The sequence below is a fragment of the Esox lucius genome, chromosome 3 (genome assembly GCF_011004845.1).
Source record: "Esox lucius isolate fEsoLuc1 chromosome 3, fEsoLuc1.pri, whole genome shotgun sequence".
Lineage (NCBI taxonomy): Eukaryota > Metazoa > Chordata > Actinopteri > Esociformes > Esocidae > Esox > Esox lucius.
Genome location: NC_047571.1, coordinates 21,852,404 through 21,871,698, shown reverse-complemented (window position 1 = coordinate 21,871,698; position 19,295 = coordinate 21,852,404). Strand labels below are relative to the sequence as shown.

The 19,295-nt window shown below is 40.6% G+C and overlaps 1 protein-coding gene across 2 annotated transcripts in view; it reads right to left on the bottom strand.

The window, feature by feature from the left end:
* The window catches only part of ncana (neurocan a), a 46,567-nt gene extending 43,953 nt beyond the window's left edge, over positions 1-2,614 (bottom strand). The window contains exon 1 of one of the 2 annotated variants that reach the window (XM_020045466.2): positions 2,252-2,614. The gene's annotated coding sequence lies outside the window, so the exon portion shown is untranslated. The remainder of the gene's footprint in view (positions 1-2,251) is intronic. The other variant, XM_010888118.3, reaches the window with a different exon arrangement.
* Between the last annotated feature and the right edge of the window lie 16,681 nt (positions 2,615-19,295).

The following is a 19,295-nucleotide window of genomic DNA, read 5'->3' as shown; positions in this document are numbered from 1 at the left end:
TAGTATTCAAGACTGGAACAATAAATAGAAAAACACAAGACAATCTCACACAATAGACCTTATTTGTCAAGGTGACTGAAACAGTTCCGCTAGCTAACTCTAACTAGGCTGGTACATTTTCATGTGTTTACCATGTCTTTTAGACTGTTCAAACATTTAGCACCAGTGTGAAACATGCCTAGCTGGAAGGCATCATTTTGTTGTCGCCACTTTCTGAGCAAAAAAAACATTATTAGTGACAGCTTACCAGGATTGTTGGTACTTGTTCTACACTACTTGCCATCACGCTGATTCTGTGTTGGTGTTTAAGTCGCTTAAGATCTAGTAGACATTGTTCACACTGAGTGAAGACACACAACATGTTTGTGGTTGTCTACGAATAATACAAGTAATGCAACTAATGACCTTTCCCAGAAAGTATTAACTTATGTTGACATCCTGATGTCCTGCCTAGACTTGTGTATTGGTGTTACAGAACCTCAGAAGTTAGAGTGGGTGGGACCAGTACGCATGATGGACCGTGGGCCAGATGTGCAGGTATTCTCTGATCTTTGTTTTATCATCTGGCTTTTACCCATGAATGGGTGTGTCCAAACATCTGACTCATACTGTACATTACCACTCTCTCTTACTCTCTCACCCATCCTATTCTCTCTGTTTTGCCGTGCACACACACGCACCATTAACCCGAGGAGGACGCTCTTAAAAGACACAGACAACTTAAACCCTTGCAAGAAAGTTCTAAGGCTCTTCCAAATGAACGGTAGCCTGCAGTTTTAGAGGGGTGTTGAGACCCATCCTGTGGACGTCTATGTCCGCCCAAGCTTGGGCCTTCTGAGCACATTACTGAGACATGCCCAGAGGTACTCCCATGAGACCAAGGCTTGTTAGAGACACACTAAACAGGATATTCAGCAACCTCATATTTTATACATTTTGTACATGTGTCATGAATGTAATATTAAAAGCTTGGATCTAAATAATTTAGATAATCAAGATGAAGCTACTGAAGCTGTTAGAGGCAGAGTTAGTTATGCAAGCCATCAGTGATTTGCTCTAAGATGACCACATATTTTATGCATAGTATCAAATACTGAAGGAATAGCTTAACTGAAATATAATAAATAATTAAATTAAAATGTACATGATAGTCCTTAATTTTGGCTATCTATAGGACATCAATGGTGTTAACCAGAAAAGTGTCACTAGTTTTTGTGATTTTCCTGTAAAATAAATACTGAAAAACAGCTCCCAATTAACTATTCCTAACTCATTCATCCTGCCATTTCCCTGTGCTCTCGCTCTCAGAAACTGGCCATCTGGCCCTTAGAGACTGACCAGACTATGCTTGCTAGCCACATTCAAACTGTAAACAAAATACCTGAAAAACTCAAAACTCAGCCCATCTCCCTGCATCTAGATATAGAGTACAATAATTATATTGCAAATGTATATAAAATGTAAATGTAAAAAAAAAAAAATAATACAAATGTATGTTAATTATGAAGTATAATCTATCCATGTACTATTATACTACACCACTAATATCCCATTATCTTATATACTCACCACCCATTTTATATACTTGTAAGTAAAATGTAAGCATCTCTTTATAAATTATCTTTTCGACTAGCAAAAAACAATATTCAGCCACAAGACCTATTTGTCTTTGTGAATGGTGGAGGGGCCAGAACATAATCATATGACCACCATTAAGCCCAAAAATATACAGTAATTCACCATAACTAACTTTATGCTTTGATCTCATTGAAATATATTGTATTTGATTTAATTCAAGGAAATACAGGGACAGATTTCATATATTACGTTTTTGTTGGATCCAAGTTCCTGCTGGTTTATAAAAAAATATTAAAAGATGACCCTGAATAGGTATTTCGTTTAAATAAAGGTGAGATCACTTTCGGTGCAGACTCCTGCCTTAATGTGCCAAGCAGCAGCCTCTCTGTGTCATATTCTTGTCAGAGCTCCTGGAATTACTTGTCATTGGCTTAAATACTTTTCTTGTTTGGCTTAACATGAAAGGCTTATAAAGTAGCCTACTAAATGCTTGTTCAACAACAGAGCCAGATAGCAATGCATCCATTTCATCCCCTGTGGCAAGACGCCGCTTACAACCCGGTCTGTGTCTAGTCAGTGTTGTTCAGACAAGGTTGTGTTACCGCAAATTCTAATTATCTCAAACCAATAAAAAAGTAAACAATTTCCAGACTATTGAAAGGTTAAATCTTACCTGAAAGTAGTAGGAAAAAAATGCAGCGCAATCCGCAGGAATGTTACAGCGCGTTGCGCTTCAGTGCAGGTGTTTAAAACATAGCCTTCCCGGATGCTCCAATCGAATCAGCAATGAGTCGAATGGGTGAAACAGCAAAAAAGAACCGGTAAGTGAGAGAGAGAAAAATACCACTTCTTGATACGCGCTACACCTTCTGCTTGGGCCAATTTTCTGCTCCACGACTAATATTCACCATTTGCCTCTTGTCCAATATGGAGATAACTGCTCTGAAGCGGGTTAGACGGAAGTTCCCGGTTTTCACTCCCCTTGTGCCGGTGGCGAGGCTCAGGGTGAGAAGCTGAATCGGTTTGAACAAAGACGCGATCGCTGACAGACGGTTCCAGCGCCCCCCATTCATCGGAAAAACGAAGGGAAGCATGGATTGGAGAAAGCATTGGTGAAAGGGGGTATTTTACATGACCATAATCCGATTCCAAACGTAAACCTCAAAGGTTGATCCCCTGTCTCTGAATTCAATTTAGATTGGCACATCAAGAGATTATAACTATTCCCCACAACACCCTTTCCCCTTACCCCTCACAATAGGCCTAGATGTCAACCCACCAGCGGTAATTCATGTATCATTCGGTTTTTATAGCATAGGCGTTATTCATGCCGAATAAAATATGGTTAATCTGGTTAATATAACAATATTTCTGCTGCACTGATTAAACCTTTTTAACTTTTCATACGATTCCTAAGAGTTAACGTCTAAAAAAAAACTATGTTAACACTGGCTATGATATTATACAGGGGACATAAATGAGCACTGTGAGCTCTCATGTTCTCTGGTAGCCAACATTTTCTTTGCCTTATTGGAACCCAGTTGCCTGCTATGTATCATCAGTCTAACTCAACATGGTGGCAGCTCTGGTCTCAGCGCAGCAGTGTAGTGGGGTCAGTAGCAACACAGCAACATCCATACACATTATAAGCCGCACCATATGGGGAGGAAAATGTATGTTTGGTGTTGGTTTTCATCCCACTATTGCATATTTCAGAAGATATACATTTGGGCTGTGTATCTAGTGGAGTATCTAGATTTTGTTTGGGGGGTGCATTATCAAAGACACCAATTCGGATGGTCACATAGCAGATGAGGGCTCTGTCACGAATTTGAACGCAAGGGTTTTCCATCAGATATCTGCTATGGTGTAGGTCATCATCCACATCAATGACCAATCTTAATTTAAACATTTCAAATGAACAAAGATGCCGCCATATCAACATATACAAAATGAGAAAAACAACAAGTTTTGTTTTTTAAGCCTTTTCATATACATTAACCTACGTGGAGTACTGTACCTTTGATAAAACTGAAGTGGGTTTAGTTATGTGTTTCAGAATGATTAACCAATATATCAAGAGGAAGGCCTAACACTATTGTGCATTATTCATTATCCTAGAGGAAGGTAAAGCAAGTTATAAAAATATAATTATTTTTATAACTTGTGACAAATGTGACTGTGACGAGAGATTTCTGCTTCCAACTCATCATTCAAACTATAGAAAGATATGACTGAGTATGGTTCAAATCCACTGAAATAAGTTGCTAGCTTTAAGAGCAGGTTATAGGTGGTTTGCCATGCCTCTGAAAGCCATCTCTGTTCAAATTTAGAAGAAGTCTGAAAGTGTATGTGATAGTTGGAAGGACTTATCTCACTTATTTTATCAAGAGGAAAATGGAGGAGACATGGTACTTTTCGCTGATGTCAATTAATAGGAATAATACTTTGTATTATTAATGGTTTTATCTTGGTCTCTCTGTCTTTCCCACTCTCACTCACCCACTCACTCACACACACACACATACACACACACACATTCACCCAGCAAGGCCAATCAGAGCAGTCTAAGTGTATGTGGTGACTTTTACAAATGTCAGGCGTATACCCAAACAGCCATAACGGCGTCAATCACACACCAGAGAGAAGGCAGCCGTCCACAAACATGGTCATGTCTGGCACAAAGGCTTTTGGATAGGAACCCCCAAGTATGATCTGCAATTATCAACAATTATAGGATAACAAAAGTAAAGAATGAATCATGATAATATATCACATCACCCTGGGCCTTTTCACCCTGGGCAAAGCCACACTATAGACCTGGCCTAAACTAACACTTGGTTTGGACCGTGATGCCATATTGGTTAATGGGTGTCACTGTATGTGAGTGTGTGTGGGTGTGTGTGCATGTATGTATGGTGTGTGTTTGTTTGCTTGTATTACCCTCACTAGATGCAGCCTTTGTGCTGATGGGGCAGTCAATCAAACTATCGCTTGGCAGCCATTCCGGGGCTGAGTGTTCCCATGCCAACAAGCCCCATCTGTGCAGCAGCAGTGAAACTACCACGGAGAAGGAAGTGGGGGAGACGCTGTGAGGTTTCATCTGACCGTAACCACGGAGCATACCTCCACACTGTCTGATTAAAGGTTTCTTTCATTATGTCTGCTGCTTTATTGGACGTGACTCAGCCAAGTTTCCATCTAGTTGTGGTTTTTAGGCATTGCAGCTTTTAAAGACATACTTACATTTACATAAAGCCCATTCCCAGTTCCAGGTCACGCCAGATCAATAACAGATGCCCATTAGTGCACTGGGATTGTCCACTGGTTTAAGCCACTGTAGCCTGGGTTCTAATTTAGGTTTCGCTCATTCAGCAAAACATTCCTGTCCAATAAAGTGTGGAAATGCCAGAAAATATATATTTAAAAGAATGTAATTGTAAAATCTCACCTGAGATTATATGTTTATAATCAGTGGTCTGATTGAATCCTGGCTTCAACTTATGTATATGAAGGCACTGTACCTATGTACTGCATGTAGCTTGTAAAACACTAATAGAGACAGATATCCTACAGAGACCAGTGAAGATCAGTTTGCAGATGTACATAAGGTGGATATTCTTTGCATCAAGATCGTGAACAAAAATACTAAGGACTTTGTACTGTTTGGTTCATTGCTATGTTTGTCCCACATGTCCTTCAAAACAGTTTGGAAATGCAAATGTTTGGGATTGAGAATTGAAAACATAAAAAAACATAATTCGTAGCAAGGGATCCACATTGCAATGTTATTCCCCCTCAGCTTCAAACTGTTGGAGCCAAAGCAGGAAAACCTTTGCTTTTTTTACTTCAATTTGGACCGGCAATACTTAACATGGAACTGAATGTGCAGTTGGGCAATATGCAATGTCACTTTTTAGAAAGGTGGGAGTGGAGGGAAGAAAAAGAAGAACAAAGAAAGGGTGAGAAGAAGCGATAGAGAAACAGACGTCTTTTGTCTTAAAAGGTCTGGAAATGTTTAAATTATATAACATATATATATATATATATATATATCACAGCGTTATTCTGTTGTAAAATGTACATGCTGTTTAATGATGTGAGAGCCATAAAAGAGCTTGGGCAACAGCTTTTTCCATCCAAACAGAGGAACGAACACAATTAGGCCCTGATCCACCTAGGTGCTTAAAATTCAGGTCATGCACAAAGTGGCAGCTGTGTGTGGGTGTGTGTGAATTCGCATTTGTGTGTGTCTGTGTGTGTAAGCATATGTGAGATTTATTTGGTATGCTTATGTGAATGGAAGTTTCCACACTATTTAAGGTCCCTTGAACAGCATATGGGCCATGCTCCCATTTGAATTTGACTCCTCCACTTCCTCTACATCCAGCTCCTAGTTCTTATAACTCCACACTCTGTTCCTAGTTTCTGTATAACGACACCCAAGATCCAGTCCCTTTAACCCAAGATCCAGTCCCTTTAACCCCAGATCCAGTCGAGTCCCTTTAACCCCAGATCCAGTCCCTTTAACCCCAGATCCAGTCGAGTCCCTTTAACCCCAGATCCAGTCCCTTTAACCCCAGATCCAGTCGAGTCCCTTTAACTCCAGATCCAGTCCCTTTAACCCCAGATCCAGTCCCTTTAACCCCAGATCCAGTCAAGTCCCTTTAACCCCAGATCCAGTCGAGTCCCTTTAACCCCAGATCCAGTCTCTTTAACCCCAGATCCAGTCTCTTTAACCCCAGATCCAGTCACTTTAACCCCAGATCCAGATCCAGTGTCTTTAACCCCAGATCCAGTCTCTTTAACCCCAGATCCAGCTCTGAGTCCATATACCCCTACATTTATTTATTATTATTATTCATTACCATTTTAAGTAATTTTACCAGGCAGCTTTATTAACTAACAATTCTAATTTTTAGGAACAACCTGGGAGGGATGTTACGGGAGAGGAGCAACAGTTAGGGTTGACACACAATGCTCTTGATATTACTTATAACAAAACATATATAAATCTACTGGTAATGCAATGGTGATAAACTACACTCATGTGGAGAGGAAACTTGCCTAAGACCTGGCAATCAGAACTATGGGCAGACATGGTGTTGAGTCACACACAATTCCCTTGGGCTTTCAATTTAAAACAGATCCCTTAACAGATCACTCAGGATATCTGAACTGGTGACGATCCAGCAAAAAAAAAAAGATAGGAGCATCCTTTGCGTAGATCTGTTCCTGTATAGTTGTTATGGCTTGTAGTTTTAATCAAGCAAGGCCATTGGCTGCTTGAGAATTTCAGTGTCATTGCATCATCACTGGTGTTGATGTTTGACGGGTTGTTGGGAAAGGGTAACGCTCACCTTGTACACTTTTCCATTCTTCTGCATTCAGTTTTACGTTAGTTTTATGTTCAGAGAACGTTTGGAAACAAAGCTCTTTGAGGTCACACCGGCTAACCTTTCAAACAGGTTTCCCTATGGTCGTATTCATTGTTCACAAATAATTTCTGAGATAATTTCATAGCATCAGCAAAACAAAAAAACTTTTCTGACCTGGAAACATAGGGCTTTGTTCCCAGACCAACTGTGAAAATAAAAAACATATGTTCCTACAACTTCCAAGGAACCAAATGTGCTAGCTGGTTAGTGTACATCTGCTCTGCACGTATTCATTAATGAAAATGAAAATCATTGTTGTCTGTCAGTCCAGATGTCTATTTTTCTTAGTGATCATTCCTCTTTCGGTCTGTCTTTAGCCAGTGGTCCAACCATATTTTGTTAAGCAGAACAAATACAAAATGGCCATGACAGTGTATAAGCCCTCCGTTCAGAAGTGGCTGGACATGTCTGTTGATCATTTGGCTCCAAGACAAACATCGGGTCAATATTTTGGTCATATGCCAACACAGGGTGCAATAATGATAATAGCTGTATGTCACATGCTAGCATGACCAGGCATCACATAGGTACTTCACTAGTTCACATCACATCGTCCCAATTTTGAGTCATTGGCTTTGTGCAAAATCATGTGGTCATAATGATATTATACAGCAACAACATGCTTTACTTCAATGTAAATAACACAACACTAGAACCTGTTTACATCACAAACTAACGTTATTTCAAATAATTTTCTTCTGATTCAATTAATTTAAACCTTATAACTAAAGGCTGCTGTGCTAATTATCAGAACAGTTCTCACTATCTCTATACAGCCTGTTTTGATGAGTTTTTCTGCTGTGTTTACCATAAATGAAGTTGGTTACATCCGTCACCCTCTGGATGTGCTTTGCATTGGGGTAGATTTTGTGTTTACTTCTAATAATGTTTTGCGTTTGCTTCTCCTGTCTCCATGTCCTCTTCCTCCTCACTGTCTCAATCTCCTTTTTTCTTCATGTCTGTTCAATAGAGACATAAGGTTTCTCCCGTTTCTGCAAAGAATGCCTCTTTCTGGGGGGATGAGGTAAAAGTTTGGCGTACTGCTTTGTTGGATTACTGTAGCAGTTGATCCTTGTCCAGTTCCTTGTCTAGCTTTAACTCTGGCAAATAAGTGGTGTGGTGTTTCCAATTCAAGGATCTTTTGTAGCTGTCCTTTTGTGCATTTCTTTTGTAAGCTTCTGGACATTTACTGAGGTCAGCCATTTTGGGGCCAATTTCTTCTCAAGAGTTGGTATGGGGGTTTTCAGCTGTCATTTGAGCTCTGTATGCCATGTAGCCAACAAATAGAGAGCAGGAGCACTGGCAAAGCAGCCAGCCCCCATAGGCACTGCAAGGCAGGAGGGGTCCAAACAGTCTGGGGGCCCATAGCCTGTCATGTCTATTATATATATATATGTGTGTGTGGGTGTGTGGGTGTGTGTGGGTGTTAATAATGCTGACAGCAAGGTGTTTGTGGTGTACAATAATTTACATAGGTAAGTCAGACAGGCAATATAATATGTGATACTATATATCTCTGGTAAATTTTTCAACATGCTTTTAAAATTGCAGTCTGACTTTGGTGAATACCAAACCAATTTTGTGCTGGATGTGTAATATTTAGTTTGTGTGCATAATCTATAAGTAATATCACCATCATACCTCTGTTAGCCATGCAATTCCAAGTTTGCAAGTCCCTGGTTCTGATGACATGGGACACATGTCAGCATTTATACATGTCATACTGTAGTACACAATCCTTGGGTATCCATTTTGGCTCAACAGGCCAACCTATGGCCAAAATCTTTTTTCTGAATGTCCAGAAAATTGACACAATACTGATACCGGCTCAGGTTTGTGTGTACTCATATCATGTACAAGAGCATGGTCAAGTACAGTGTCAGAAATATCATTAGAGATCAATGTCTTTCTGTCTCCTGCTCTCCCTCGTCCATCTCCTCTCATTCTTCCTCTACCTCTCTCTCTGATCTTGTCATTCATTGTTCCAAATGCACAGATGAGTTGAATTGTCGCCTTTTCTCATGCCAGCATACTGATGGCTTGTTGTCTAATGATGCTTGTTAGTGTTTACAACTCGACAACCGTTTATTGAGAGTGTTAGAATTGCAATGGTTTGTTGCTGAATGGCGGTGTTTTCTACACACTGTTCTGTACTTGTGCTTGAGTAGTGCTTACAGTTTTGCAAAAAAATAGTGTGAATGGAACAGAGATATGTGTGAAAACAAGTGTTGGGTTAAATTTGTCAAATGATTAATATGGGGCCCTGGTGGAAAAAAGTTGGGAACCGCAGCTACAGTATAAAGTATGAAGTGCCAAACATATTCCTTTAAAAAATGCTTAGTACAATATACCTTAAACAGAATACAGTAAACCATAATTCTCTTGGCAGCCTAGTCCTTCTTGGGGTTGCCTATTGAGCTGTATGAAAGGCTATTGGAAATGTGTTCATAGTAGGTTGCTGGCTGTTATAATGCAGTAGGGTTATTTTTAAGTAGGTTATTATCATGTTAATCAGGTATTATCCACAGAAAAGTGTCATTGTTCCAGATCACAACATGTTGCTGAACTAATGAGCAGCATGATTTTCCATGTATTTAGTGGGTCCTTTTATTTAGATGGACAATGTCTACTAATGGGTATCTAAATAAACATAACATATACATGGGTGTAGCTCACTGTAGTTTTCTGTAAGCTATTTTGGTTAATTGGATCTCCAGTCTCTTTTTGTTTACTGTTAACGTTCCAAGCCTAAATCTAGATTGTGTCATGGCTTTATTGATATGTTGTAATAGCACTCCTACTTAGTGGGCTACCGGTGTTTTGTGTTCACATTTATTTATTCCATTCCCATTGTCTGTATTCTGTAATAGTTTCATCAAAACTGCTTTCACAGAAAGCATCCACACTCCTTATTTTGTTTTCTATTTCTCGTTCCAATCATGTAAAAGCCATGATGGAGCCTGCAAGCGACTGACCCACCTCCAGGAGTCTCTGGAATCGGAAGTGACAAGGCACCCCCTGATGGACCCCAACACACAGTCAGTACACCTTCACCAGGATGTGAACACCTGATCTTCTTTCACCTTCAGTCCTCATCCTGAAAGATGTCTTTGGGCCAACATAAACTGTTAGCCATGGTTCAGCCATTATAAACGTTAGCCATGTGCAAATGCCTTATTTGTTGTTTGTGTAATGACTAGCGTTAAAGGCCAATGTTATTTTAGTTTCAAATGTTTTTTATGTATTTACTTTTTATGGCTACAAAGGTTTTATAAGAAATATTGATCAATATTATGAACAATGTGAAATGACAGTATATATTAGCTTAGTATAGTAAAGAATAAACATGCTCACGCTCCCCCATTATTAATGTTTCCATTTTTATCTGGCAGTTGATAATTTTAGCTGAAGCTTGTAAGAAAGAAAAGACACATCTCAGGCTTTTCCTCAATGCTTTTCCTCAAGCCAATTTGGTTGTAAAGTAGTAAGCTAACGCCTTGCATTGAAAGAGACAAACATTGCTTGTTTTTTTAAATGCCTTGGTCGAGTTTATCTTCACATTCATGAGCTAGCTTAGTCAGCATTATAGCCAGAGACAGAAAGGTTGCCCTGCAGCATGAATATATATGGTGAGTGAGAAGGTACTGTGACGTGTCTACACCTTCTCCACCACCAGCATCGCACCCCTAAACTCCATTAGGCCCAGCAGGTCCAGGTGATACAGGACCATGGAGAGCACCGTTTCAAATGCAGACAGAACAGCTGCCTAAAGGAGCCCCAGCCGCAATTTCTTCAGCCCCATCAGAGGCTGCTTAAAAGGGCTAATGAAGATCTAAACCGATTAAGAATTGAAAGGGTGTATTGAGATATGCCATTGTATATCATTGTGTATGGATATTCATGAGAAATTCTTGGTGAAGTGTAATGGAAGCAACTTGTGAAGAAATGTAGCATGTTTGTTAGGAGTGCAAAACAAAGGAAATGTGTAATAAGTTACTATTTATTAATGCAGTGTGTTTCTTTGCACAGTGTATTGTACACAAGTCGACATTGTGTGTCACATCAGCAAAGTCTTACATGTTATGTTGAAGAAAAGTAACCAACATCTTATTATAAACCATATGGGCTGGACTGTGGTCACATGGTCTTCTCTCCCACCCATCCTACCTGTCTGTCCTACACACACACATTATATGTATGAAAACACTCACACGCTCTCACACACACATTATATGTATGAAAACACTCACACGCTCTCGCACACACAGACTTTCCTCTCCTCACTCTCTGGAAATAGCCCATCTGCTTGGCTCTTTTAATTACAAACATTTGATTTGTCAGCACATTACTGTATGTGCTGGCCATATAAAATAATGCTGTGTGGGGAAAGGGAGACAGCCAAGGGCACACTGTACTGTTACGTGAACAGGAAAGTGGTACAGGAGCTCAACAGAAAAACTTGAGTGGTACACAACTCTGTTCAGCTTCTACAGTACATCTGGAAAGTATTTAGACTCCTTAACTTTTTTGTTAAGTTACAGCCTTGTAACTTAACAAAAAAGCTATCTAGTGTTTTTCAAAATGCTATCTAGTGTTTTTCATCAGCAATCTAAACACCATAACCCATAATGACATCTCTCTAGAGATGTAGTTTGTGTTGCTCCATTCATCTTTCCCTCAATCCTGTCAAGTCTCCCAGGTTGCTTCCCCATAGGGATGGTATTGACCAGATGATGAGCAGGGCCTGGTTTCCTCCAGATGTGACGCTTGACATACAGGCCAAAGTCTTGGTTAGACCAGAAAAGCTTCTTTCTCAAGGTTTGAGAGTCCTTTAGGGGACCTCTCCGGTCCTGTACTTTAACAGATTCCTGTCTTGGACCTTAACGGATAGTTCCTTCAACCTTGTGGCTTAGTCTTTCCTCTGACATGCATTGTCAAATGTGGGACCTTGTAGGCAGGTGTTTGTGCCTCTCTAAATCAAGTCCAGTCAATTAAATTTACCACAGGTGGACTCCGATCAAGTTGTGGAAACGAAAACATGGTGTACCTCAGCTAAGTTTGGAGTGTCATGGCAAAGTATTTAAATGTTTTTATGATAATGTATTTTTAATACAATGTATAGATTATTTATTGGTGAGACGCTCAAGATATTGACACTGCATTCAGAATCTCATTGTTTGGATGCTGTCTACCTCGAGCATCTCACTATGTGGATGCTGTCTACCTCCATTATCTCACTATGTGGATGCTGTCTACCTCCATTATCTCACTATGTGGATGCTGTCTACCTCCAGTATCAAACTATGTGGATGCTGTCTACCTCCAGTATCTCACTATGTAGATGCTGTCTACCTCCATTATCTCACTATGTGGATGCTGTCTACCTCCATTTTCTCACTATGTGGATGCTGTCTACCTCCATTATCTCACTATGTGGATGCTGTCTACCTCCAGTATCTCACTATGTGGATGCTGTCTACCTCCATTATCTCACTATGTGGATGCTGTCTACCTCCATTATCTCACTATGTGGATGCTGTCTACCTCCATTATCTCACTATGTGGATGCTGTCTACCTCCATTATCTCACTATGTGGATGCTGTCTACCTCCAGTATCTCACTATGTAGATGCTGTCTACCTCCATTATCTCACTACGTAGATGCTGTCTACCTCCATTATCTCACTATGTGGATGCTGTCTACCTCCAGTATCTCACTATGTATATGCTGTCTACCTCCAGTATCTCACTATGTAGATGCTGTCTACCTCCATTATCTCACTATGTGGATGCTTTCAACCACCAATATCTCACTACTATCTCACTTAGTCCATCCACAGTCTCTCTACAGACTCAGTAGAGTGTAGTCTGGTCAGACCTTTCACAAGGTCGCACAGCTTGCTAATATAAACAGACCACATGAGCCACAGGAACTACATGGCTGAATTCGACTCTCTGGGGTGAGAAATTGGTCTAATTGTAACCTAGAGAAGACTCTAGTGAGCCAAACTTTGCTCTGTTGAGTCAGAGTACATCCTCACATCAGGGCATCTTCCTTACTGTTCCTCATTCATATCTTTTTCCTCTTCCTCTTAATGGAGTACTTGACTATGGAGGGAACATAATTGGTGTATATCATGTCTGAGAGATTTCTAGGACAGTAATATTTGTTCAACACATAATTTGTCAGAAGGAGCGAGGTATGTTTTTTATGATCCAAAAACCCCACGGTATTATATTACAGTGTGGTTTGTTGGGCTGCAACTGAAAGAACAAGCAGTCAAGTTTTGTTTCATTTTGCTAATACTCATGTTGCACTCATCGCACTAAGTCATTTATATGGAGTTGCAGTTGTCCTTGATTGATAGAGCCATTGGATGTCTTTCAGCAATGTTTCTCTCAGGTGATATAATGATAAAATGTATAAGGGATCAACATTTTGCCTCTTTATGAAAAAAAATAACTACAGCTCTGGGGACTTGACTTCCTGCTCTGCCATAGTTTCTTCCCCTCCCCTTCACTCTGTAGGTTTTTTCAACATCATCCTCCGGTAGACTGGATAATGCTAGCTAGCGAATTAGCTTACTTTAATAAGCAACACAATGACGTTTTACACTGTCAAATGTTCACTTCACATGTACCATCCACATCTCTACACCTTAACACTATTTAGTGTTCACTTCACATGTACCATCCACATCTCTATACCTCAACACTATCTAGTGTTCACTTCACATGTACCATCCACATCTCTACACCTCAACACTATCTAGTGTTCACTTCACATGTACCATCCACATCTCTACACCTCAACACTATCTAGTGTTCACTTCACATGTACCATCCACATCTCTACACCTCAACACTATCTAGTGTTCACTTCACATGTACCATCCACATCTCTATACCTCAACACTATCTAGTGTTCACTTCACATGTACCATCCACATCTCTACACCTCAACACTATCTAGTGTTCACTTCACATGTACCATCCACATCCTTACACCTCAACACTATCTAGTGTTCACTTCACATGTACCATCCACATCTCTACACCTCAACACTATCTAGTGTTCACTTCACATGTACCATCCACATCTCTACACCTCAACACTGTCTAGTGTTCACTTCACATGTACCATCCACATCTCTACACCTTAACACTATTTAGTGTTCACTTCACATGTACCATCCACATCTCTACACCTCAACACTATCTAGTGTTCACTTCACATGTACCATCCACATCTCTACACCTCAACACTATCTAGTGTTCACTTCACATGTACCATCCACATCTCCACACCTTAACATTATACATTGTTCACTTCATATGCACCATCCACAATTTTACACCTTAAAACTATTCAGTATCTACACACTGTTGCTGTCATAACACTTTTTCAAGTCTGACAAATGTTTGAAAATGCTTTCTGGAGGGACGCTGGATATTTCTGCCAGAATGCTGGAAAGTCTTGGTTGGTGTGGCGTTGCCAAGTGAGATACAATATTTGACCACAGGGGCGCTTTAAAAAGCTTGGCATACAAGACCTAATACACTAAAGTTTAATAATTTATGCTGTTGTAGCCCTTCCGTTGGGCCATCTGGTTGGACTGGTGAGTGCAATAGGAAATAAAATGTATCTCACAGCAAACCTTACTTACTTAATAGTGATTCTGAATTTATTATTTCATTACTTAAATTAGGTGTGTTGAAGTGGAACCAAATCTCAAACTGTTATTGAGCAAGGCTGGCCAATGGTCTATGGTCTCCCCTAGGATAGAATCTGTTTCGACAATTGATTGAAAGGTACCGCCATCTGGTGGAATTTGTTGGTGACACATCGAACATTCTCACAGAAAGGAGAAAATACAAAGCATTGAAAACACTACTGGGCCAGAAAAAACCCTAATGACATCCAGTGCCATGCATGGGAATATAGATTACATGTATATTCATTACAAAATTGTATCAAAAATAAGATCTCTGTCCTTTAGACATCTGCCCCTTACTGAACAATGCCTTGATCATTATAACATAACTAAAATATATAAAACAGTTATCTTGGTCCTCCACCAACCCCTACAGCTCACCCTTTATTCATTAATTTCAGTTACCTAGCGGCAATTATCTGGAATGAACTGCAAAAGACTCAACAACTTGACACTAAGCTTACAAACAAGCTGCTTATCAACACACACAATATCTGTGAATGTTTTGCTATATGTAATGTAATTTCATGATTATGTTAATGTCCCTTGTGTATAGTGTTTATTTTATTTATAATAATAAGTAATACATAAAAATAGAATATATTAAACAAATGTAGTGGGCATAGTCTTATAAGTCTCTCTCTGATAGATGCCTGTTTACTGAAGGCCACAGAGAAAGAAACTGTTCAGGTGGTGCAATTCCTGATTCCTGATTGTCTTGCATTGGCCCACTGTCCTGCTAGAGGAACATTGTTGTAACAGTGGGTAACCATGGTGAGATAGTTCAGATATTTCCTTTTTTGTCCTCCCTCTAAGGTTGTGGCAGATAACAGTACCTAGGAATTCTAATGATTCATCTGGACTTCAGCGCCATCAATCTTAATGGAGAGAAGTGAGGGGCGTTCCCTAAATTCCCCCACCACCTCAACTTATTTTGACTTCAATAGACCACCAGCTGGCCAACATCTTCACAATACATTGACAACCAGGAGAGTCATCTGCAAACTTGAGTAGTTTGACAAATGCATTGTTAGAGGTACAGTCATTGGTGCAGAATAGAGAATTGGGTCACAACCAAGTTGACTTTGGAAAGGGACTGCCAGTGGGACTTTGGACAGGGATAATTAAGCTGAATTTGGACAGGGACTACCAGGTGGATATCGATCAGGGACAACCAGGTGTACTTTGGTTACGGACAACCAGATTGTCTGTGGGCAGTACAGCCAGAGTCATCACATAGACTTTATGTCAGCAACACGATCAAATAAGTTTTGGGTAGGAGTGCTGTCCACTCACAGGGACAGCAAACTGACTGTCAAAACACTTGGCCTGGTTGTGGGGGGGTTCCATGTCATTCCCTGTGTCATTCAAACCAATGCAGTTGAAAAGATGCGGAACAAGTTGAAACAAAGTGCACATCGCCTTGCATTGCAAGCTTCTTGTTCACACCATTCCATGTACAGAAGTATTCATACCCTTTGCCAAGACACCCAAAATTGAGCTCAGATGCATTCTGGGTCCTTTGATCGTTCTTGGGATGTCTCTAGAACTTGACTGGATCCTCCTGGGGCAAATTCAATTGACTGGACATGATTTGGAAGGGCACACATCAGTCTTTATAAGCTCCCACCCTAACAACGTTTTGGAGTTTCTCTGCAGAGATGGGACGACCTGTCAGTAGGACAGCCATTTCTGGAGCACTTCATCAATCAGGATTCATGGTTGAGTGGCTAGACAGAATCCTGATGAGAAACGAATTCCCACTCATTACCACCTGGCTAATACCACCCTGACTGCAAAGCATGGTGTTGGAGCATCATGCTGTGGGGATGCTTCTTAATGGCAGATACTGGGAGACTGGGAAGGATTCAGGGGAGGAAATGCAGAAAGATCCTAGAAGAAAACATGATCCAGAGCACACAGGACCTCAGACTGGGGTCTTTCAGTACAACAATGAACCGAAGCACACATCCAAAACAAGGCTGGACTAGCTTTAGGACAAGTTTGTGAATTTCCTTGAGTGGTCCAGCCACAGGCCGTATTTGAACCCCACGGAACATCTGTGACAATACCTAACAATCACAGATTCTTTTTTTTTTTTTACGAATTGGTGCACATTTCACTCATTAAATCATTATGATCTATTTTGTGAAGATCAATGTAAAAAATCTATTAATTACAAATTGTCTATGGCCACAAAATGTGGAAAAATTGAAACGGTCTGAACACTTTCTGAAGTGTTTTCTTCAAAAATCAATGGCTAAAGGCCAAGTTTATTTAACAGTCAAACAATTGATTTAACCCCTGCAGATTGTCATTTTAACCACTTAAGTGTTGTCTACTAGTTATCCAGATGAGTCAAAAACAGAAAAAGGGTTAGGTTAAAAAGGGTGAATAAGGACAAAAAAGGTTTCTAAATCACTAAAGCCAAAAGCAGAAATGTTGGTGAGATAGACAATATGCATTTAAGCAATGCAGAACGGATGTCCTGTTGAGCTAAATTACATGTACAGCCCAAAGGCTGGAACAAAAACCTCATTGGCAATCCCAGAACTACTCAACCTCTAATTCAAGGGCTATTCTCATTTTTCCCACAAAGGGTCAGGCTTTCCCATATAATAACACAGCCACCATGTCAGCCCAAGCAGAGGGAAAATATGCCTATGTAGGAAGTTCACCTCCTATTCAATCTTCTTTTATTCACGTTGACAAAAGAGACATCAAATGAAGAGGCGTGGGAAAATGCAACGATCCACTTCAGAGGCCAGTCACTTGCTAATATATGCAACAGAGGGCTAAAGCGGGTGTAAGCTCTGTCAGTGATGGCGGGTATGTTTGGGTGTCCAATTTACCATGTGCTCTTTCTTCGTCAGTATATGACAGTAACCCAAACTTCAAATGATTCATTCCTACAGGGCAACATAACTGTTAAACAAGACAACTAAATAGCTCTTTCATTTCATCGCCCTGTCCGACATTCTCTATTTACGGAATACTACTGCAGATACAATATATGACAAAAAGAGGTATCTCATTAAAATATTGAGGAAATCAATAGTAATAAAGTATTTCTATGTCTCCAATAGCAAATTGAACATGTGTCCCTGAGCCTTATAACTCTTTCCTTCTATCTCAGTTGGACCCCAAAACGGCATCCCGCTAAAATAAATCCCAAATGACCCGTCTCACCCATGGCTGCTCACCCTTTCCCACCCAAATCAAAAGAGGGGAGTCATTGGAGGTCATGTCTGGGCAGGCCCCAGGAGAATAGCAGGGTCTCTGTCTGCCTGCCGGCTCTCCAACGGCCCTCTACGGTCCCTATAGCAACAGTCAGACGAGGAGAAGGCCCCAGACTGGGGCGTCCAACCAGATGCCCATAATTAATGTTATTATACGGCAGTGTCAGCCCTGCCAGTCTCCCCTCCACTGTGGCAGACTCTCTCACAGACCTGTCAGGACCCTCTAGGGCTGAGTGAAAAATGACTGGGCAGTGGGGGGCTGGTGGGGGGGGTTGGGGTGTGTGTGTTTGCGTTGGTGTGTGTGTATGTGGCTGTGTGTAGACTGGGTGAAAGATGGCTGTCCAGCGCCTGATTGCCTAGGGCAACGCTGCCATAGAACATGTATAGGGTAACTACCGTGGTTCTGGTACTACTGCTTTAGGGCAAAAGTTCCAAAACCCTTTTCCTTTTTAGTGCCGTGATCCACTTACAACCATTCAATTTTTCATGTGACCCGCCAGTTAATCGTAATAGAGACTCTGGCCGTAACCCTGTATGAAATGGACAACACCTACAAATCAGTGGGCCCTGACCCACCATTTAGAGAACAGTGCTTTAGGCTTCATACTGGCTACATTGTCATGTAGAATTGGTTCTGTAGAATTGGTTGTACCTTTTGTACCTTTTGTGTGTCCGGAGCTGCACCACAATGTAACATATCAACCTAAGTTCCAGGGAGTAGAGTGTGTTTATTGATTGACAGCTACTCATTAGGTTAGTGTTAGTAAAATATAGCATTAAACGAATTGTAGAGGTTCTATCTGTAACAGGGGCTCTGTGTCCACGGCCAAACCAGTTTAACGTGGTGCTGAGCTGGTGGCTGGCAGTAATCCTGTGAAGTCACTGGCTGGCTGTGTGGATGTCTGCTCTACACGTTTGACTGACACTGACTGATGGGGTTTCTATCTAAAACACTGCTGATATGGTAACGCTCGAGTTCACTTTATAAATGAGTAATTGCGTGATAAAATATGGACTATTAACCATAGCAATGCTGGCGTTTTTATATGATCATAGCTGTATTTTCATTCAAGTGATCCACTGGGTTTGGATAGCAGACATTTCAAAAATACTACTCAACAGCAGTCACACAATGACTAAGATATCATAACCTCTGGATCTATAGATCCGGCCCTGAACAAGTTAATCTGATCAAACCTGATTTGTTTAAAGATGGATCAATTTGCTGTTTGGCTGAAAACAACGCACTGTCCTGGAGTTCATCAAAATGCTCTCCGTCCAACTACACACACCCTGCTCCTAAAGGTCAAGGGTTCGTCTGACCC